General features: G+C 40.3%; 1 protein-coding gene across 8 annotated transcripts in view; it reads right to left on the reverse strand.

Annotated features, from left to right (window-relative positions):
- Positions 1-23,890, reverse strand: part of DOP1A (DOP1 leucine zipper like protein A) — a 102,473-nt gene extending 78,583 nt beyond the window's left edge. For 7 of the 8 annotated variants that reach the window (XR_010922081.1, XR_010922083.1, XR_010922082.1 and 4 more), the window contains exon 1: positions 3,197-3,654. The gene's annotated coding sequence lies outside the window, so the exon portion shown is untranslated. Of the gene's footprint in view, positions 1-3,196; positions 3,655-23,772 lie in introns of those variants that run through there. The other variant, XM_067560750.1, reaches the window with a different exon arrangement.

Raw genomic sequence — 23,890 nt, forward strand, 5'->3', positions numbered from 1 at the left:
TTATTCCTGACTTAAATATTAACAGTTCAGAATATTTTCCTGGCTCTTTTCCCTATACAAATATGACAATTAGTAGTAGCTTATAATTAAATAACCTTCATATTTAGAAATTGGTAAAATGCCAACTACATAACACTAATGAAATGACAGTATTCTTTAATTACTAATGAAGAAACGTAACAATGCAAGTATAACTATGCAAATATATATTAAATAGATTGCATATTACTTTATCCTATTCAGTAATAGAGCCACTTTCCCTTCTAGTCTGAGCTTCACTTCCCTGCTGTACCTTGTCAATGTGAGGAAAGCTTTTTCTAACCATTGCATGTGCAATACATGTTCTGTGGATAAAGAAACACAGCCTCCAATTCTGTAAATCCGGTCTCTTTTACAAGCACTACATTTAATCACCATTATTTTAAAATCAAAACTATGAAAAAAACAATTTGTTTCCTTAAGGTTCCGTATTTATCTTCTATTGGGATCTTTTATTCCAGATGACTACTCTACTAGCATATCCTTTATCAAAAATAATCTGTATTAGAAAGAGATTATTGTTTCGGTCCAGTATAAATTTGACTAATTGGATTAATGTTGAGTTTTATTTATTATTTAAAGTGTCGGTACAGCAAAATGCAGTGCGACAATGTCTTCTGCATCTAGAACGGATTAGATTTCAGGGTACCTTTACAAATATCCCTCTATGCATGTACCCTGAGAATAAATACAAATTCAAGAGAAGGCTTGGTTTAACTATAAAGTGATCTGAAAGGATTGTCCCAGCTCTGGGACATTTGATCTGGCATGTTACAGAATAACTGCAAGTCATTAAAGTAACAGAAACCAACTCCTTCCAAGAAGAAGCTACGCCTTTTTCATTTCATAACATTTTCAATCACAGATCCCAGCTTCCCTGTATCATTTGTTTTTAAAATACCCTAATTTATAACAAAAGTAACCATGCTCTTGCCATAAACTTGCATACAGTAGCCATGATTAAAGTTTATTGTGTTTTTAAAAGAAACTTCTAAAATTTCAAATAAAGTAATCTGTCAACATATGCGATAGGAGAAAAAAATAACATTAAAAACAATAGTGAGAATCCTGTGGCATCTTAAAGACTAACAAATTTATCTGGGCATAAGCTTTTGTGGGCAGAAACCATACACTTTCACACACTAATTCCTGCCTCCAGCACACGATACCTGGTTGAGCCACAGAATATGTCTTTAAGCAAGACAAGGAGGAAGAGCATTCACTACTTTTGGGAGATGGAGGTGACTATACTGAGATCAGTGGTAGAAAGGATAGGGTGTGAAGGCCCATGTAATAAGAGACCCAGTTGGATAAGTAGGGTGGGTTAGAGTTCTATAAGGTTTTAAAGGTGATATCAAGAACGTTAAGCATGATTGGATGAAGAGAAGGATAGCCAGATCAAGGGGCTGTAAAGACAATGTTAGTGGCCCCATTTTGGCTAGGCTAGACAAGAGTGAAGAGGCACTTCGCTAGGCCAGAGACATGGGAGGTCACAGAGATCTCCCCAGTTTGTGAAATGCACTTTGTGTTGTTTGAGTGCATAAAGCAGACTTGAATTGGCCTGTAATAGTCAGTGGTAAATTTCCATCTTTTCTGGGGAACTATGAGCAGAAATCTGGCCAGTACAGCTCCTGTGCCAGCTGCCCCTACCATAAAGGTAGGAAGGAGTGTATCATGAGTGGCAGGGGAAGCATGGCAGAGCAGACTTCAGTTATGGTCCTCTGCTGGAATAAGGTCACTGACAGACCTTACAGCAGGACTGGGTACCAGTGGCTCAGGTCCTACCCTCCACTGCCTCTGAGCAGCACCTGGCCCCAAGACGGCCGTGAGGTGTGCATTTATCTTCTATTACGTGATATTAAAGCACACAAACTCTCCAATTTCTTTACTACTCTGTTTCATCCTATTTGTACATATGCAGTGCATGATGGTGTGGCATAGTCTTACCTTTTTATTGGTATGAGTTTGGGCTCACTCAGTTGTAAAGCCTCTTTTGCAGGCCATCCCAAATGAGCGTCAGTAAAACCTTTATATGACACAGGCACGTTGTGGAGATGCTGCCTTTAACAGGAAAGGCATTTTAGAAGGACCTTAGAAATGTACTGAGACTACTTCTTGCAGCCCTTCATCTGTAGGCCCACTTGCCTTCATTATCAGGTATCTATCTGTTGAGCATTCAGGGATGGGAAAATTAGAATTAATAAATCTAAAGCACCTCTAAAAGTGCTTTAACATAGCTCTTCTAAAAAGAAAAGTATTGTGACTTTAGAGTATCTAATCTGGAGTTTTTCCAGGGAAAACAGCAAATGCTGTTTATCCCATCGGAAAGCTCTCTCACTATAAATCTCTTGTTTCTAGCTTTAATTGGTTATCACTGGCCCAGGTCTGAATATTGCGCATGCAAAAACTCAGTAAACGTAATCTGGGGATGAATATTCCACTTTCTGGGAATAGAAGGAAACATTTTTTGTGGCATGTGATTTAATGAAAAACAAAAGTGGATGTTTGAAGCTGCTCCAGTATTTGGAATGCTGGAATAAGTCACAAGGGAGCTGGATCACTGGACAGAATGTAGGTAAGGTGATCATTTCAATTTGTCACATAGTTCTGCAATTTACCACCTGGATACAACCAAAACCTGTGGAGTAGTACTTGGTTTCTGTTCCTAGATCTGTCACCAACTCACCGTATTACTTAACAGCCTGTTTCTTGAGCTGTACAATGGGGATAATGATATTTTCCAACTTTGTAAAGGGGTGAGAGCTACACATGAAAGACACTAAGTGCAGTGTTTGATATATGAGTTGATGTGTAATAATTTCACACATACACCCTCCACACAAATTTCTTTTCTAGGGATATTTTTTGTATCAGAAATGGGCTTTCTTCCAGAAACGAACAGGAAACAGGACTACTTCTCTGGGAATATTGTCCAGTTGCTAATTTCACTACCGGAACTGTGTTTCTGCCCATTCTGGCCCATGTCCACAACTGCCTCTATTGAAAATAAGGGGCCTGATGATTCTATGGATAATGGTAAACATATGTAGCCCAGGCAGTGTTATACTTTGAAAGCCAGAAATCATTAAAAGGTATTTTAGTTGTTGACAACATAAGATCAGTGTAGGAAACATCATCTAACAGAGAAATCTCATACCATTAAGTTTCATGCTCGGACAGTATTTGGCATCTTTCTTTCTTTCTTTCAACTGACTAATTCAAAACCAGGGCCAAAGAGTGTTCTGAAGTTTCAAATTAGTTTTTCATAACTGCAAAAAAGAGAGAGAGAAAAAAACTGGATCTTTGATTTTGTTTGTGTTGGAAAGTACTTTCAATTCAGAGTAGGTCACTTGATTTTCTTTTGAGTGTACATGAGACCTTTGACTTTTTGGAGTACACAGGAGACAAATTGAGTAATGTGATGTCATTACCTTGTGGAGTTCTCATAACACTAAATATATTAGTCACTTGTTGCCAGTACCAAAAGGGTAAAGAAGAAAAGCAGACAGAACTGTATATTATGTAGATGAACAGCAATGATTATTCCTTATGATACACACCACTTTCTTACTATTTAAGTCCTCCAATTTTTTGTAAAGCCTGCAAAAAGCATATTTGAACTAACTGATATTTCTCAGCTAAGTGCTCATCTTCTTGTGGCTATATAAATGTATTGTGTTAAATCAGTGAAATTTAGCACTCGGAGTGGCAATTTGAATCCATTAAGTTAAATAGATTAAAAGGGTGTAATATTTTATTGGAATCTAAGGCTATTCAATATCATGAGGACTACAAGAGGTCATACGCTTAGAAAAACTTCTCTATATATTTTTAAATGAAAGTTTGGTAATACACAGCAAATATCTGTTCAGCTGATGACAGGACCACCATTTCACCAGAAGCTGAGAAAGCTGTATCGTTCGGTCCTCCTTCCTTATAAACTATAAATGTGAGATCCTTGCTTTCAGTGAAATGAAACTTTGGATTTTATACAGATTCTATATTTTTCATAGTGAATATTTGTCTGTTGGCTAATGACAGCATATTCTCACAAGGAATAGTCATAAATAAGATGATGTGTAATTTTCTTTTCCTAAGTGTTCACAATCAGGATTCAGAGAGAAAAAAAAAAAGTTAGTGTTCCTTACCAATGCTGGGATTACTCCAAACTGCTTCTTGAACAATTTCTGCTACTGCGGCAGCTCCCATTGACTATTTTTTAGGGTTTTATTTATTTATTTTTCTTTTTTTTTAAAAAGGCCACCAGCCTTTGATCAAAGGGAGCATAGAATTAGTAATGTGAAGAGGAGAGCCGGCTGTGGCACAGCTGCTAGTGCAGAAAACATTAAATAAAAACCAAGATTTCTCATAGGGTAAGAGCCATGAAGAACAAGATTTATAATTAGCACTTAGATAATTTTAAAATCAATTCAGTATGGCAGAGTCTTTTCTTAAGGATGCTGGGGGGCGGGAAGGGGGGAACGGGCAGGGAAATGTTGTCCACTGAATGAGTTATATGGGATTATAGCTGCAAGTTCCCAGTTCTTGACAAGTTTAACAGGCAGATAAAAGATTGGTTAACCCAACTCTAATCTCCATTATATCAATCAATTAGAAGAGGTATACAAGTTTTAGTAGGTGACTAGTAATGTAATGCCCACTAAGTGGTGCTACAGCAATTCCAACCTTGCACCCATTGCTTCAGTCCTTAAGCAACTGTGCTTCTCTGAGAGGTGATTGGTTTATACCAGATATGCACAAACATGAATGCGTGTTTTGTACTAGAGAGATAATTATTAGAGACACACCAGTGACAGTGACAGATTACCTCTTTGTGACTCCTGGCCCACTTCACCTAAATACAGGAAGTAAAAAGTTGTCTGCATGCCCTGTAGCTTGCCTTTCTGGTGCTGAATTCAGTTTATTTCAAGTACATTTGAAAATGCATTGGTCACTGAGAACCATCGGTAATTCATCACAATGAAATTACAGTTGGATGAAAACAAAAGTGGAAGACACCTCTCTCTCTCTCACTCACACACACACACACACCGTTCACTCCTCCTCTTTTTACAAGTGGATGTTGCCCTGGTCTTGATCTTCCAGTCCATGTATTATGGAGTATAAGTAAATTCCTAATGTAGAAGATAATTGTGATTAATCTCTTACAAATCATTTACACCAAAGGGCATACTAAATTAAACCTTCTCAAAAACAGAATTTACTTTGTTTTTAGTTAATAGTATGTAAAATGGTGCAAAATCTTTCATAACTTTTTTTTAAAGCAGAGCCCCAAGTTAAGTTATAGTTGATAATATAAGGCTGGATTTAGCTTCCACTAAAGTCAATGGGCATCTTTCCATTGACTCCAGCTGCAGTTGCAGTGGGTCATTGATAAAAGTAATTGCTGAGAACTACCAGGAACCCAAAGGCTTTCATTATTCATCTGGAAGTGCAGTCACCATTAGTTAACATAGAATCTCATATGTGAACTGGAAAATAAACCCTTGGGCCAAAAAATTTAATCTACACCTAAATCTACACACCTAAATCCACATTTAGGGGAAATAATCTGTATAGGATGCCATATGCTACACAGTGTGCGTATGTGTAGTTTGATGATTACTTTTAAAGAGTGACTTTGTGTAATATAGCACGTTAGGTCAGATCAAGAACGGTCAGAGAGAGGGAGATATGTACGTGTGCCAGCTAAACAGCAGCTTTACTCTGTGTCCCTCACATACACATTTCTAGTTGCTGTACCTCGGCAAACATGCAGGAGAAAGTTCTGGCAAACTTGGTGCTTTCTACCCAGTCATGCGCTCTAGGGTCAAGCATGGGAGGAAATTTGTCTCCAGCCACAGCCACTTTTCCCCCTTTATAGTCTCAACCCAAACTTTGACTGCATGCAGCTGGGAACATTATCTGTACAGAAGGTTATTAAGGAAATAGACCAACATTTTCACACATGCAGCATCTCTCTCTGGTGTGCAAAACTCCTTTATGGCTGCTTCTATGCTGCAGTGGTCAGTGGAGGATCCACCCCTTAAGGCTGTATTAGGTGCAATGTGGAGAAGTTGCTCTTAAGAGGTGATGCCAGTGTGCAGAGGGAAGCACTTCAAAAGAGCTTGATGCCGCACCACCATCCCATATTAAAAGGTTCTGCCTTCAAAGATCTACAGCCTGGGTGTCCTCCTCCACATTTCACTGATGCTGGGTACGGAAATAACTACTGCTGGCAAAGTGACTTCACCTTCTCCTGTCAACATTGACCTGGCCATGGTGATCTATGTATTTGAAATAACTAATCTGGCATTTGCAAGTGCAAAGGAATTAAATTGCTGGCTTTACAAAAAGGTCCAGATGGTTCAGAATGCAACAGCCCATGTTCTTATCAAATCAGTACCCCAAGAGCTCATCACCCAAGGGCCCCATTCCTTATATTGGCTCCCTGTTACATAACCTGCTCAAGGCTTCAGTCCATCTTCAAATCCTTTTGTGGAAGTAACCAAAGCTATCCAAAGCACTGTTACATTCATACTGCCGACTAGATTAAATTGGCTGAGGGTGGAATTGATTCACCTTTCTCTCAAACACCCTTATCCCTCGGCAATTCAACTTGAAAAGGGTATAAACAAAACATATCTGAAAAATTATCTAGTTCTGTTGGGCAGTTTTAGACCCAAGGGACTGAATACTAAACCCCTTGCAATCCACTGACTTTCAGTAGAATTGCACAGGTCTTAAGGCAGTACAGAATTTGGCTCACAATATTCAAGTTTGTTCAATACTTTCCAAAGTGACTTTTTACTCTTATGTTGATGAGTTCAAGAGCGGTAGCCATGTTAGTCTGTTTTTAGCAAAACAGCAGGAGTCCTGTGGCACCTTACATACTAACAAATTTATTTGGGCATAAGCTTTTGTGGGCAGAAACCCACTTCATGCATCCGATGAAGTGGGTTTCTGCCCATGAAAGCTTATGCCCAAATAAATTTGTTAGTCTTTAAGGTGCCTCAGGACTCCCGTTGTTTTGCTAAAAACAGACTAACAAGGCTACCCCTCTGGAACTCATTAAAAACAGTGTTACAGACTCACTTCAATGTGTGAGATATAAGTTCTTCCATTTGTTTTTGTCAGTATGAAGGCCTTGTGTCCGAATGTCATTTTTAACCTTTATTTTCCATTTCCATCATGTACTCTAACAACTATTCTTTGCGTTGATTTACGGCTAAAGTGAAGATGCAACAAAAATTCTCTCAAGTTGTATAATTCTAGTAATTCAGTAGAACATTATTAAAGCTCAGTAATGGTATCATCTACTAAAATGCAACAATGGAGCAAACATGTCTGATGCAGAACTTCCTACATTTCCATATATTCCCTACTTAGGAAAATTAGCCTCCTATAAGTGCTTAATGAAGCCAACGTGTGGAAACAGTTAAATCTCTTTGAATGTAATACACTAAGTCTTTTAGTTCTCACAATTGCAGGTGGTAAAAGCATAAAACAATGTTTGTGTTTAATTCACATTATTAATACAGAAACTTTCTCCCTCCCAATATCATGTTTTGTTTTCTTAATGGCTTGTAACTTAGAAATTAATTGAAGTAAATATATAATTAAATTTGATGGCTCAAAGCCAAATAACTTCAGAAAAACTTCTGGTTTCTCTGTTGTACCATCACATATGTACAATGGTGAAAAAATCATTTATTTGCTTGTCTCTTACACTCTTCACTTAGTAGCAGAGCCAGCTATCTCTATCAAGAGTTTTCTAATTACTTTACTGTTATGATTATTCACACTGAGAGCAATCTGTCTCTTTCTGTGGGTGCAGCATCCAGACAAGAGGGGCACATATGCAGTCTTCAGAATCAAGTTTCACCCAGTCTTCCACAGATTCTAGATAAGTCTGTTCAATTACTTGTTAAACAGACCCAGTTCCACTTCACGGCTGCCAAACTGTCAATAGAAAAAACCGGGACCCATTATCATTGGGAATTATTAATGCCTCTTAAGGAAAGCAAGATGCCAAGTAGACCTACAAATCACAGTTTGAGGGTATGTTCAAGTGATCATTGCTTGACACTAACAATTTTGACTATCATCCTGTTACCCACATCCCCTTTTTGAGGAAAGTTATTAACAAAACAGTGACAGGCCAATTCTAGATGCCTACAGATTTTTGTCAGTCTGACAAGGAAACCCACAGTTACCTTTAGTTGTGGCTCTCCTTTTAATAGCAGACAGGTGTTACGTTTATGTTATTTATTTAGTGAGCATCCGTTCCTACCACTGGTTGTTGAGGTGGTTTCCTGCAACACCTGGTAAAGGCAGACATGGCTGTTTTAGAAGAACCATGGTGTTTTTCAGAGCCACTGTTGAACCCCCCAAGAACCTTCAGACACAGGGCCTTATAGTGTCCCACTGTGACCCCCAAATCCCCTTAATGCCACCTAGCAAGGGGGTTACAGGAATATCTTGATTCTGGTATGAATATCCTGGTTCACAAAATAATGTCATGTGAGGCCTTAAATAAAAGCCAGGATTACACTGGTCATTAATATCATGGTAAAATGTATGTACAAACACTACGTAAGGAGTTATGTTTATATACTGAAAACATGATTTTAAAGTCTGTATCCAGGTAGGGTGAAAACCAGGTTTTCCCTCAAAGAGGAGGTAAGAAATGCAAGTCTGTCAAAATGTAAATTAAGCATCCTAAACTCAAACAATGGATATCCATTTATATACAAAGTCAGAAGTTAGTAAGAGATGTGAAGTCTACATGGAAGCAGCACACAAGAAAAGCAAACCATGAGTGATTATCATGGTTGTGTACAAAGACAATAAACTTTTGGGGGTATATCTGTGAGGCAAAGAAGACAGCCCTGTAACCTACACTTAGGAAGTAAATGGACAGTGTGTTTATATTTATGAAAATGGGATTTCAGCCACCCATGGTTGAAAAGCTGAAGACGACACTGGGTTACATAAAACTATTTTACACAGGAGATTAATCTGTTAGTTTAGTCTCTAGAAAGCATGTTACGATTTTGTTTTATATCTAACCATTTGTTTCCAATATCCTTACTCACTATCACTTGAATCTTTGATAATAAATGTACTCTTGTTTTCACAATTAATATAAGTGCTGTGATATGAAGCAATATGTTGATCCTGGGTTGAATAATACAAGCTGGTGTGTATACTGTTCCCAGGGTATTACTATGAGTATCCAGTGGATTAAAAGCTGGACATCATAGGGGAACATTTCACCTGGGGTGCACCTATTATTAACCTCCAAAGTAAAGTAAGGACTGGCATAGTCCAAAGGAGAATGTTTGGTTGGCTAGGGGTAACAAGGTGTCTCACAGTACTGGGTACCCTGAGAACCATCACACCCATCTTACCACTGTTCAATGTGTATGTTAGACTACCTAGTGAGTGTGAAGGGGTATACCACCTGGTATGTAATCAATGAGGCCCTGCCCCACCCTAGAAATGGGCTATTTAAACAGGAAGCTGGGCAAGAGAGAGATTCTCTCCCAGGATCCAGGAGACTAGTCTAACCAGACTCAGAGACTTTGTTTGATGACTAAGTTTGTGAGCTCCGAACCAGGGTCCTGAGGTAAGAACCCTATGTACTGTTCATTGTAATTGCTCCTGTCCTGAAATCTGATTAAAGGAGACACACTATTGTGTTGTTATGTATTAGGTTCTCCTTTCCTAGCTTTGCTAAAATGAAAGAAAGCCTAGAATTAATAGTCTGCTTGCTTTCTCAGTGTGTTATCAATATAGGTAGCTTTCCTCTAGGTATGTATCTTAAGTTTAATCCTTATATGATGCTGACTGGTAGAAGAACCTGGAGGAGTTAGCAGGAGTTCTGTGCTCTCCTTTAATTAAGGGTTTATGTTTGTGAAAGTGTTTTGCAACACCAGTGTTACTCAAATTCTGACTGGTCCTACATTCTTTAGTTGCAGCTAAAGTATTTCTTTAGCTGATCAAGAGGCTGGGTTGCTCCCTTTCCTTTCTGATACAGTCTTCACAATAGGCTGCTTCACATCCATTTTGTATTACTGCAATGTGTTTTACTTAGATCTAACCCTGAAGGCCATTCTGAAATTTAGGTAGGAAAGAACCCACATTTTAAGTGACACACACAAGATGGGTGAGGCAAAAATCTTTTACTGGACCAACTCTGTTGGTGAGAGAGACAAGCTTTTGAAATTGATCACTCCAGATCTCACCTATCACTCCTCATTCTTGAAGAAAACCTGCATAACACTTTCAAAAGGCAAGTTTGAGAGCTTAAATTCATAAGCTTTCAAGACACTTAAAAATCATAGTTTTAATAAAGACACTGGATTTATGGCTTATTTTTACAACAATCTGTAACCCACTAACCTCCCTTTTTGTACTATGACCACAAGAGGTGTTAAATGGGCCACTTAGCACATATTTCAAGGGACCAATCAAGGTTAACTACTCATGCTAAACTATCATTTTGACCTTGTATTTACTTGTGACACTCAGGCATTGTGTACGCTAGCACTTATTCCAGAAAAACTTTTTCTCGCTTAGGGGTGTTAAAAAAAAAAAAAAAAAAAAAACACCTGCTGAGCAAAATAAGTTTTGCCAGCATAAGTGTTTACATGGAACGTGCTATGTCGGCGGGAGACACTCTCCCACTGACATAGCTACTGCCACTCATTTAGATGTTTTTATTATGTCAGCAGGAGCTCTCGCCCATTGACATAACGCAGCTACAGAAGCACTTTTACAGTGTACCGATACAGCTGTGCCGCTGTAAGTTTTAAATGTACACTAGGCCTCAGAGTACCTTCTCTAGACCTGAAGAAAAGCTCTGTGTAGCTTGAAAGTTTGTCTCTCTCACCAACTGAAGTTGGTCCAATAAAAGATATTACCTCACCCACCAAGTTTTTCAAATTCATTGAGGAGGAACATGAGGACAAAGGCATTTTCAGAAACTCAAAGCCAGACTATAAACAATAGGGTCTTTGACTAATGGGATGAAATAAAGCATGAATAAGAAGAGAATGGAAATATATGTAGCATGATTTTAGTCTTGAAAGAGACAAGTCTGATGTTGGAAGCACATACTTTCCTATCAACAAAGTTGCAGGTTTTGCAATGGATTCCAATTGATTCTAGTTGCCATAATTTATTTCTCAAGTAACTCACAACAAAGGTTCCAGAGGGGTAGCTGTGTTAGTCTGTATACAGCAAAAACAATGGGAGTTCTGTGGCACTTTAAAGACTAACAAATTTAATTTTTGTAAGCATAAGCTTTTGTAAGACTCAGCTAGTCTCACGAAAGCTTATGCCTACAAAAATTAAATTTGTTAGTCTTTAAAGTGCCACAGAACTCCCGTTGTTTTACAACAAAGGGTCCTCCTCTCTGAGTGGCTATCTTTTCATCTACAATTGTCTGTGTTTTAACAGATAGCTTTAATTTCTGCAGACTAGGGGTGTTTTAAATTTGCTATACATACAATAACACATGGAAGTGAGTTACTCTTACAACTCTCAGATAATATTTCCAACTATTATTGGCCCTAATTTTGTCACTTCTCTGTAGCATTGTAAGATAGAACCTCCCTTTTTAACATGGTTTTAAATATTACAAACTTCACTGCACATTTATTTTATCCACTTAAAATTCACAAAAGAATTGTCTTGTATTTTCTCTTTAAAACGACACTGTCTTGGTTGGCCCAAATTGCATTTCAGTCCCATTTTCAGGAATACCAATAATTTAATTCATCATAACCGTTTAGTCCCAATGAAGTGTCTGACTACTTCAAAAACTGAACTACTCTCAAGCACTTACGCACCAGATACCATTATAACAAAGCCTAGAATCCTAGATGCTCTAACTAGTCCTTGTTACCAACAATCAGGAGAACCAGAAGTTTATTTTCTTATATGGGCGTTCATTGAAGAAACATCCAACTGAAATAAAAATATATTCCACTATTATGAAGACTAAAGAAAATTAGAGATATTGTAAGTAACAAGCTGTAAAGAATGGCCCTTCCTCCTAATCAGCCCTATTTTATAAGGTCCAGAGTTCAGGTTTTAACAGATAAGAATTCACTGAGGCTAATAAATAACTAATTAAAAAATACCTAATTGAACAGTCTGTTTAAGGCAGCTCACGTGAAAATAAATATTTCAAACTTTCAGCAACCAACTTCTCTACTCCTACCTTCATAACACACTTTTATGATTAAAAGGAAGTAAATATTCAGAGATGTAATAATTATTTTTACATTAAAAAAAAGCACATTTCCCGCTCAACTTAAGTGTCCACAGGCTTCTCACTAGAAGTAGGAAATCCAGAAGTCTCCAGGAGTCATCTTTTTAAAGAGAGAAGAAAAAGATTTGTGATTTAGTCTGCAAAAGAGAAGAATGAGGGGGGATTTGATAGCGGCCTTTAACTACCTGAAAGGGGGTTCCAGAGAGAATTGGGCTAGGCTGTTCTCGGTGGCAGATGACAGAACAAGGAACAATGGTCTCAAGTTGCAGGGGGGGAGGTCTAGGTTGGACATTAGGAAAAAGTTTTTCATTAGGAGCGTGGTGAAGCACTGGAATGGGTTACCTAGGGAGGTGGTGGAATCTCCATCTTTAGAGGTTTTTAAGCTGAGGCTTGACAAAGCCCTGGCTGGGATGATATAGCTGAGGTTGGTCCTGCTTTGAGCAGGAGGTTGGACTAGATGACCTCCTGAGGTCCCTTCCAACTCTAATTAAATAGTATTATACACTATTAAATAAAATTAAAGAATAAAAGGAAAACATTAGTTTTCCAATTTAAAACCTGATTCCAGTTCCACTTCTCTAAAATGAGGACAACAATACCTCCTTTCTCCCACCCTTTGTCTTCTCTACTTAGAGGGTAAGCTCCTCAGGGCAAGTACTGTCTCTTACTGTATGTAACAGTGCTTAGGAAAAAGGGAGCATTGATTCCAGCCGAGGCCTCTGAGCATTACTGTAACAGAAAATAATTTTATTAAAATAATATGACATGGAATCCAAATCATACAATTTTCATCACATTTAACACTTCTAAAAAAATAAATTAGGAAGTGAAAAAATGAATAAAACAGGTTAATTTTGTATCTGTGTTAATGACAACCCAGTAGTATCATTTGAACTTTTATCACACTATCATTAAGACTTGAAGACGTCGACACTCAAAGGAAGTCCAATAAAGGAATAGCATGACCTCTTTTAGGATTAATATTCCAACACTGGCATGGTGAAAGAAAAATTATCTACACTGAAGAGTTTGCTTTAAGGATAGTAATTTTTCCTTGAGACCAATAGGTTTCCATTTAACAGCCACCATGTCATATTAAGGAAGGTTATCTGTTGATTAGTTTGTCTGCTCTGCTCAGTAATTTTAAAAGTTTGCTTTGAGCCATCATCGTCTCTGGGTCTGACAACCAGAACTTAACTATCTTTTATACTTTTTCCCTGTCTTTTCTCTAGTGACAAATTATCTTTTTGCTAGGTTTACTGTATCTTTTTCTACTGCAGAAATAGCCACATCTATTTCAGATAGAAAAAAATACAAATGCTCAAATTTGTCATCTCAGATTTTGCCCTATGCAAATATGCCTGTTTATTTTTCTGAACTTATTTAGAAATTCTTATCTCCTTTTAATAAGGACAATCTACAGCTAAATGGGAAATATTTGCTTGAATCTGTCTTCCTTTTCTACCCCTCTTTTTTAAAATATTTTTTTCTTTTTTACTCGAACACCGTGCGTGGCTGTTTTGTTTGAAAGGGCTCTGGAGTATCTATATTCAAACCATCAGATTCAGAATTGGATTTTTTTTCCTTCTCATTGAATTATACATCTGAGGAAGAAGACTCAGGATATAACCTATCTATTTTGACAGTTTAGCATGCCTCTTTTTTTCCCCTAAATTTCTCTTCATCCCAACTCACAGAACTATCATCATCCTCCTTGCTACAATTTATATTATTAATATAGTTTAAATGCCTTCTTTGTCACATATCTTTATTTATAAAGACATTTTCCACAGTTTTCTTAAAGGCGTAATCCTCCACATCCCCTTAATTAAATCTCCAGGCCCCTGTCCTAATAATTCCACTGACACATTATAACATTAAATACAAAAAAAGACAAATGCTTTTGGAAGAACAAACATGACTTCCATACCTAAACATTTCTTAAGATAATTGAATGTATCTAACACATTATTTGCACTGGTCCTTGTTTGATGGAGCAGCAGCTAATAATTGATCTATACCTTCAGCTGTGAAGCTGAAACATTATGACTTAGGTGTATGGACGGGGATCCTTTTCAACAACCCACTAATTTTCTATACTGAACCACTATTTAACAATCTGACGCTGGAATAAAGAAAAGGCAGATGCTACTCATAAATGGATCATTTCTTTTTTATTAGACAATAAAACTCTGTTAAATGATAGCTCCCCAGCCATGCTAACTGGTGTAGAACATGGAACATATTTGTCTAGCATAGCCAGAGACTGTGCTTATGATCTCCAAGTGACACACAAGTATTGCTGGTTACAGAGCACATCAGAATGTTAGGTGGCAGAGGAAAGCACACCCATGTGTCTCATTTACAGGGCTAGCTGCACTTCTGTCCCCTGGTCTTTCTGAGAGCTGTCCCTCAGGTGTCAGGCCATGTACTTCTACCTACCCCAGTGTGCAATTCTGAAGTTCTCCAACTCTTAGACTAGGCCAAAGAACCCTGCGTATCAATTTTTCTTACCCAGAAGATCTGACCGAGTTTGCAATTCTGTCCTTTGGGAGTCTATATTCAGTGATCAGACAGCATTCTTAAATAAAACAGTACTGTTGTTTTAACAATAGGAACAGAGCTCTTAAAGCAGTGGTTCCCAACCCACGGCCCAGGGGCCAAACATGGCCTGCAGCTCCCCTCCTGCTGGCGACAGAAGGGAGTCGCTGCCTAAGGACCCAGGTGGAGCATGTTGCCACAGGGCTTGCTGGCACTCCCCTCCCCCTGGTTGTATCAGGGAGCACGGCAAAGCACTCTGCCTGGGTCCATAGGCGCTGTGGTCCCTGCTGGAGCCAGAGGGAGGGGGAAGCACTGATCTCCCATCCCCCTGGCTGCAGAAGGGAGCCACTGCCTAGGGACCCAGGTGGAGCTCATAGGGCTACAGGACTGCTTGCTGCAGCCAGGGGAATGGGAAATCAGCGAGGAGGCTCCCTCTCATCTGACTGCAGTGGGGGAAGGGGGTGGGAGAGAGGGGCAGCTGCTGGTGGAGCAGCCAGTACCCACCATGCTTGAGGAGGGACAGGACTCTAAAAATCAGTGCCTTCCAGTTAGCTGCCAGTCCATGTGCTTCAGTGTGTAGTGACAGTCACTCATGTACACTAGTGCTTTGTATGTGAGTGTGTGACATACCGTAAGTAATTTGTAAATGTAAAATAGTGAATGTAAAAATGAGCACAGTAGCATCAAAATGTTTACTTTAAATATGTAGTGATTTGTAGTCCTTAATGGTGTATACGTCAATACATTTTTTGTTAGTTGATAGATTGGTGGCCCTTCAAGGTTGCAAAAATATTCGTGGCCCTTGAGCCAAAAAGGTTGGGAACCACTGTCTTACAGTATGTCTACACTGCAGTTAAATGCCCACGTCAGTTGACTTGGGCTTGCAGGGCTTGGGAGACTGCCAGACCTGAAAGAAGAGCTTAGTGAGACACACAAACTTTCGTGCTTACACAAATAGAAGCCCGGCCAATAAAAAATATTACTTCACCCACCTTGTATCTCTATTCAGCTGGGACCAACATAGCTACATCAACGCTGCAATAAACCAATATATTCATGCAATAAATATCGCAATAATCAGGTCAACATATAGTATTAATTTATTACAGGGCAGCTTCAAATCTATGTTTACTCCTAAACTTGTACTACACCTTGCATTATAGCAGGGCTTCAATTTCTCATGAGTACTTTGGCTTTGTGAACAAAAAAGGCATTTGTTACTTTCATTGTCCAGCCATACTTCACTTTTTCATTTCCGAGTATGTCTTCCCATGCTTTGGCACTGGAAAAAGATGAGAACACCCTGTACATTGCTCTTATTTAAATAGTTACTGAAGTATATAAATAAAACATAACATCAAGTTTTTGGTGGCTTGATATTTTACTTAATTACCCTTAACTCTTGACATAAATTTTGCACTTTATTCTCCCTTTTCAACATTATATTATAGCACAGCACCAGCTCAACTATAATTAAGGTTGAGACCCCTTCCTGTTTAAAGGATTCCTCTTCCCAGTGCTCTAAATTCTGCATGCTTACTCAAATTGTCTTAAAATTTGCTGTCTCATGAAAGTGTGGAATAGGGTTAGTGAACCAAATTTGGAGTCATCTGAGCAAGAGATTGCCAAGATACAGGTCCCTTCCCCATTAAAAACCTTCGTTTCACAAAATGTACAGGTTCTACCAACAATTATTTTGGGCACACCTGGGGCTCAAACCATGTCTCATCTATGGGCTTGTCTTCACTTATCCCAAGATTTGGCAGCAGTCGACCAGATTTACGCAAGCTACGCAAAAAACATGCATTACTTCTGTCGACTTCTCTGCTTCTGGTCTGTGCACTGTCTTCACTGCACTGCACCGACGGGAACCGCATTCCCATTGACGCAGCACTATGCTACTTGAGGAGGTGGTCTTAATACGTCGATTTCTGGATCGACTGAGCAGGTCTTCACTGACTGCTCAGTCGATCCAGAGAAGTCAATCTGACGGGGGCGAATTTGCCGCCGTCAGTGAAGACATAGCCTCAGTTACTCAACATTTAGCTCACCTCGTCCCACAGTCCATTTGAGGAAGCAATATTGAAATCATTATTAAAGGAAGATTTATACTGCCTGGATTAGCACATGCTAAAAATTCATGCTTCAAACAGATTTCAATGTGCATGTGCAGAAAGGGTAGATAAGAGGTTTTCCAGTCATCCTGGTTTCACATGACCTAGGCAGCTAGTGAAAATATTCTTTAGGAGGGCTGAGCAGGGTTGTAGCCATGGCAATGTGATCATCAAGCACAGTGCCTAAAGTGAAGGTACGGGTGAGGAGGAGGGGAATGAAGCCCCCCCCTCCCCCCAAAAAAGAGTGAGCCAGGTCACTGAGGAGCAGAGTCTTTTAATAAAGCTGCTGCTGCATCACACCGCTCCACTTGGCTCCACTTCCCCATCGATACAGGCTCTGACTCTGCTCCACGCCACCCAATTCCAGTCACCACCTCCCTATTGGCTGATTGTTTGGAAGCTGAGAGGCAATCAGAGGGTGGGCAATGCAACACCTCTGCCAATGGGAAGGTATAGGTAATAACTAGGGCTGGATGGTGTGGAACAGAGCTGGCACCTGTGTGATGAGAAACACAGCATAGCATGGGAATGGAAGGAGCCCTTGCACTTGGTTAGGTCAATGAGTGACATTACGACCATCTCCACCATTTGCCACCCAGTTCTGGTTACTGCCTTCCCATTGGCTCCCAGCTCCCACAACTAATCTGATTGTGCACCAGAGTCTTCTTGCCACAGAGACAATCAGCAGCAAGATGTGATGAGTGGTCTCTGAGTTTAATAATGGGTATTTGAAAACATAGTGTTAGTTGGCATCCTGTGCATAAATGTGAAGGGATTATACAAAGGAATGAAGGGGATGTAAAATTTAGCGGATGTATTGTTTCAGAAGGCTAAGTGTTTGCGTGTAGGGCAGGTCACAGGTAGCTCCTGTTCAGTACCACTCACTTACACACAAGCTTTGCCTTAGTAAAGAAAGAGAATTAGATTCAGTTCTACAGCAGTCATGTGTCCTATTCATTGAGTGTTCTGCACCATCTGCAAACACAGAGTCCAAGTGTATGTGTAATAGGCATATTGCAGCATCACTCAAAGAAAGCAGCATTAAGGATGCAGTGGCATGTACCCTAACTCTATTTCCTGGTTTTCAGAAGTTTGAGTTTTGCAAATGATGTTCTGCAAGAGCACGACATACCACAGGCAACCTTAACTCTGCATTAACAAAGTTTTATCAGTGAATTTTCATAATATGCATCTCTGGGTAGATTTGAAATTAACCCTTTTTAAAATGGGCCTGATATCTTTTTCCAGTGTTGAAAAAATATTTTTATCCGCTACCGAACTTGCATAAATCCACTTCACCTTTTACTTCTGAATGTCTAATACCACCAAGAAGTGGGCAAGGAAATAAAGCAGAAATATTCTCTTGTTCAATTTTATTGTCATTAGGATACAATACCAATATTTTGGGGATAATTCCAAAGTTATGGATGTTTTTTCCTATTTTGTTTAAGGAAATACAAACATCATCATATCTTAAACCTAAACTATGAAGTCATACTGGGAATCAATACAATTTAAAAATTTTCATCCACATCACATTAAGGTTTGTATTCAAAGCAGCCATATAACTTCTTCCCCACCTAAACAGCTGGCATTGTCATTTTCTCTATATATGCAATTTATGCAAACCAGTGGATTCGTCACAGGAAAAAAAATAAAAATCTATGAAGCTTAGTGAGGCAGAATTTTTTTTTCATTTGTTTAGCGCAAGTGTATTTCTGCCCCAGCAGTTTATTCCCCACATTGATTGACACTCTTATAAATTTTGTTAGACGTCATCACCTCTTAGCCTTATTTTATCACAGTAGTTAAAAACAAAAGAAAAGAAAAACCTCAGTGTTCCTGGAATACCTTGTCCAACACTCTATTTAATATCTCTTGTTTTGCCAAAACATTATAAACCCATTTATTTTTATTAAGAAATTATATCACATACCCTACATATTCCTAAACACTTTCTAGGTTGAATGTTTTGCAGAGCACTTCATTTCATGAATCCTACTCCTGATTATAAAGGGATTGTTGGTGTGTAAATCTCTATCTGACCTCTTCTATGACTATTTGGGCAAACAAATATTCCACTTCTTTTATCCCTCTTCAAAACTGAACCCAATAGGAAAGAACAGTAAAACTAACTAGGGTTAAATTCACTACACTTTTACAGGTGATACTATAACCTCAATTTACCAAAGCTCTCAGGCACATGCGTAATCCTGACATAACTGGATTACTCACATGCTTAGTCAAGGCCTTGCTTAAATGCTTTGATGCATCAGGGTCCATACAATTAGCTACTAAAGACTGTTAAATAGAGCATGTATATTTTCAACATTTGTTCCTTTTCTAAAGGAACAGAACTTTCTGGTGGGAAATCTATTGAGGTCTTTCATAAATCAATAAGACAATTCTGCCACTTGTTCTAAAATCTATGTAAAAGATAAGCATGCTGCAGAGGTCTGATGGTCATAGCATTGAGAGAGAATCAACAGTTAAACAATTTAAAATAGAAAAATTAAAATAGTACTGTGCTGATAGCCAAACTCGTTTTTTTTGAATGGCTCAGAGCTTTATTTTCATTCTTGGTTTCATTTCTGGTTATTCAGGGAAATAAGTCCAATGTAACATTTCCTCCTCCCATAAACTTTCAAATGGAGAAAATAAAAAAAGATACACTTTTAAAAGTTTTTCATCTATTAATCTAATTAACACAATTAATCTGACTGACAAAAGTAAATCAACAGTCTCCACTCCCCTCCATGCTTTCTACTCCTCACATCTCTTCTTTACTCCCCTATTCCTCAGACCTTTCCTGGAATTGGTTTTGATTGCATTCCTCCTGTTCATATACCCTTTTTGGGTCTTTTCTCATCACTGAATATCTAAGATCTATGCTGTTCCATCAGAGTGAAATTGGCAGAAGACTAGTAGTTTTATTCAGTGAACAGAATCTTTCACTGGCTAGGCAGAAGCAGTTCAAAACAAAGTAAGCTTGAGTTAATTTCCATTGGGTGTTACTGTGATTATCTATTATAATGTAACATCACAAAATAATTTCTAGCATGAAAGGGCCAGGGAAAGAGGTAGGATAGGTACAATTTTGTATGATATAAACATTCATTGTTTAATGATACGCTAATGTGTTGAATGCCACAGATAACCAGGGCAAACAAGGCAGGAAGTTAGGAATGTAAACCTTCCTTCACCTCTTATTTTCAGATTCCCTGAATTCACAGAATGCTAACTCCCATTTACAGGAAAATGAATCAAGCACACTATGCTGCTGACATTCCATCAACCACAAACCCTGATACATCAGAGTTAACCTCATAAGGGAGATACTATTTTTAAAGACTGTATAATTTTGAAGACCATTACATATTTTTATATCTCAATTGGTATAATTTTTTCTCTAAGGCTTGGTCTCAAGGCTGTGAAAAATTTCATGCCATGAGCACTGTTGTTAGATCTACCTAACCTCCACTATATACACTGGTAGATTGACAGAAGAATTCTTCAGTTGAGCTACTGCTGCCTCTTGGAACAGTGAATTAACTACATCTATGCAAAAAACCCTTCGGTTCACGTAGGCAGCATCTATTCTACAGCAGCATATGTGCAGCTGTAGTACTTGTTGTGCAGATACAACCTCAGTGGCAAAAAAAGATATTACCTACAGATGTGGCTGGAGCAGCAAAATCAGAACAGACACATGCATGGAATTAAGTGGCAGGCTGCAACTTTTATTAAATTTTAACACAAGGGCCCATCACCCATACTCTACTCTCCTATACCAGGCATTTAGTTTGTTCCAGTGCGAGGGTTACATGGCTCCTTGAGGGAGCCTCAGCTCTCTGACACCTAGCACCACTCCCCTTCCATGAGAGCACATAGTGCAGCAGGGTGGGGACCTTGGCTCATGAGAGCCACAAGGTCTAACCTTGGCCCATGAGGGCCTCAAGGTCTCACCCTATCACGAGCCCAAGGCCAATCAATAAGGATAAATGTATGTCACAGATTCCATGACTTCAGAGACTTCCATGACATTTTCCGCTTCAGGGAGGCAGAACTGGAGCAGTCAGCCAGTGGGGGCCCTGGAACTCCAAGCCGCAGGAGGTGGGGGCCCTGCAGCTCTCAGATGCTGTGGGCAGTAGGGGGACCAGGAGCCATGGGCGGCCCCGCAGCTTCCACCTGCCACGGGCAGTGGGGAAACCCCACGCCAACAGACTACACAGCTCTAAGCAGCCATGGGCATCCAGAGGACCCTGAGCCTCTGGAGCTGCAGTGGGGGCCCCAGAGTGGACAGCCATGGTGGTGGCAGGTACTGGACCCTCCCTCTCCTCCTGCAGCAGGGTTCGGGCTCTCACCCCCACCCCCTGCTCAGGCTTCCGTTGCCCCCCATCAGCCCTCTCCCCAACCCCATTATTTTTAGTAAAAGTCAGGGACAGGTCACTGGCTTCCCTGAATTTCTGTTTATTGCCCTTGACCAGTCCATTCCTTTTACTAAAATTAACCGTGACAAAATCTTAACCTTACTGACCACATAAATCCCAAATCTTTTACCTCTGGGAACCATTCAGTTTTTTCTCTTAACCACACAGGAAACTAGCCAAAAGTTGCGATGAATAAACTTCACTCCCAGACCTCAATCAGGTACTAAGTGCATTCCTACTCAACCCACTGTAGCTTGAAGGTGCTGCAAGGAAGACAAAACAAACCTCCTTGGTCCTCTAGCAGTTGGCCCACGGGAGAAAATAATTGCTTCCTGATCCCCTAAATAGGCGATTGGCTAGACCCACAGCATCTGTCAGGCCTGGTTCCCATTCCTAGTTCAAGGAAGTACAGAGGGCTTCTGGAATGGAGCTGAAAGAGGCTCCACATGACCCCTGCACTGAATTAAATCCTGGGAACTGAGGAATGCTGGTCAGTCAGCACCTCTCTCCCCATCTGGCTAATGGATGTCAGAGACTCCTGAGGAAGGAGCTACCTATTTTCCCTTGGCAAGTGTTTCCCTCCCTTGCTGCTGGAACTGTCCCCCATCAAGTTTCCCCCTTCCTCTATTGATGCATGTAGGTGACATTTTCCAACTTGATTGGAAAAGCATTAGTAATGCTACAAAGCAGAACATAAGAAACTGCCAAACAGACTGATGTAAGTATTTAAAATAAGCACAGACACACTGGCTAAAATTTAAAAACAAAATTAAGTCCTATTATTTTCAATATAATTTCAGGACATTATTTTTGATCACATAGGCATTTGAAAATATTATTTAAATAGTCTTCTACCTCATACATTATTTTGCCTAATTCAGAATTAGAATGCAAGTATTGCTCTAAGCAGCAGACGTTACAATTGTCAGCTTAAACTATCATGTTCACACAAACAGATGGAGAAGTGCAAAGGTTAAGGTTTGTGATAATTAATGAATAATAGAGCAAGTTCAACACATGCTAGGATTACAATAAAGGTACAGTCCCTCAGACTGTAAACTCTTCAAAGTAAATGACTGTCTTCTTAAGTGTATGTACATGTTTAGACACTCCTGCAACATTAATACAAAACAAGTGATTAATTGCAACTATGCAAATGCTGTTTCTTTCAGAACAAAAGTTTAAAATCTAAAGTTAATATCAAATGTATTTTGGTGTTTTTTTGGAGGCATCTCCCACTTTAGCATCCAGGTGCAAATCTTAAATTTAAACAACCTGCAGTAAAAGCACACCAGGCCACAAAGCACTCTATTACTCCAACACCACAGAAAAAACCTCCACAACCAAAATCCAAAAGCATACAGGTTTTTGAGCAAAAAATGTGCTTTGCACTATTATGCTCTGAATCTGAAGTTTAATACATTCCATTTCTAGCAACACAAGTATTCCTCCATTGGGCATCCTACTCTCAAGACACTCTGCAGTGGGCAAATCCAGGGACCATCAGCAGAAGTACCTTTAGTTGACCTCAGCAATTGCAGTAGTGCAAAAGGGTGTGGGGGTTGGGAATGGAGATAATTCACAAAGGTCTTTACAAATTAAAACTATGGTCTTGAATTGCAGAAAGAGAAAAGAATTGAAAACAAATCATGCATCACTGGGACATGAGGAGCCCTTTCACAGATTATTGCATTATTTTGGATTTCTTGCCCTCTCCCACTTACTCTTAGGTACCCACGACATGGGAACACGCAGGCCAGTGGGAGAGGCAGAGGGGAACCCCTCAGTGGAGACCCCCAGAGCAGGGGGAGAGGAGTTCAGAGGGTTGACACAAAGATCAGGGTGTGGTGGTGGTTGGGGACACCCAAGATGCCGAGGGAAGGTCAGGAGGACACCCAAAGTGTGTGTGTGTGGGGGGGTCAGCATGTGGCACAGAGGGAAAGGGGGAGACACCCAAGGCGGGAGGAGGGGCAGAGGAGCTCCCAGACCGGGTTGGGGAGACACCCAGGGTGGGAAGCAGAGGGTCAGGGTGCTGCGGGGGAGGGTCGGGGGACACCCAGGGCGGAGGAAGGCGGGGGGGGGAGGGCCGGGGGACCAGCAGGCGCGCGAGGGCAGTGTCGGGGGAGACCCCTCCCCGCCGTCGGTCGGGCTGGCAGGAAGGCCAGGCCCGACCCGGGCGCCGCACGTCCGCAGCGCCCTCTCCCCTCGAGGCAGGGCCGGGAGGCGGAAGGGGCCGCCGCGGCCTCCAGCTGCTCCGCGCGCCCCCGGCCCGGGACCCGCCGAGCGGCCGAAGCGGGGGAGGGGGACGAGAAGCGGCGCGCGGTGGCTGAGCCCGGTAACGCGGCCGGTCCGGGGGGGCTGTTACCTGGGCGACACACACGAGCCGGAAGAGGCCGACAGCGGAGGAGCGGCCACTGACAGCTCCCAACATGCAGCGCGGCTTCCCGTTTCCTCCCCCCCGGCTCGGCAGACCGGCTGCGCCA

The sequence above is a fragment of the Emydura macquarii genome, unplaced genomic scaffold, assembly GCF_026122565.2.
Source record: "Emydura macquarii macquarii isolate MOO-44397 ecotype Brisbane River unplaced genomic scaffold, CSIRO-AGI_Emac_v2 contig_2297, whole genome shotgun sequence".
NCBI lineage: Eukaryota > Metazoa > Chordata > Testudines > Chelidae > Emydura > Emydura macquarii.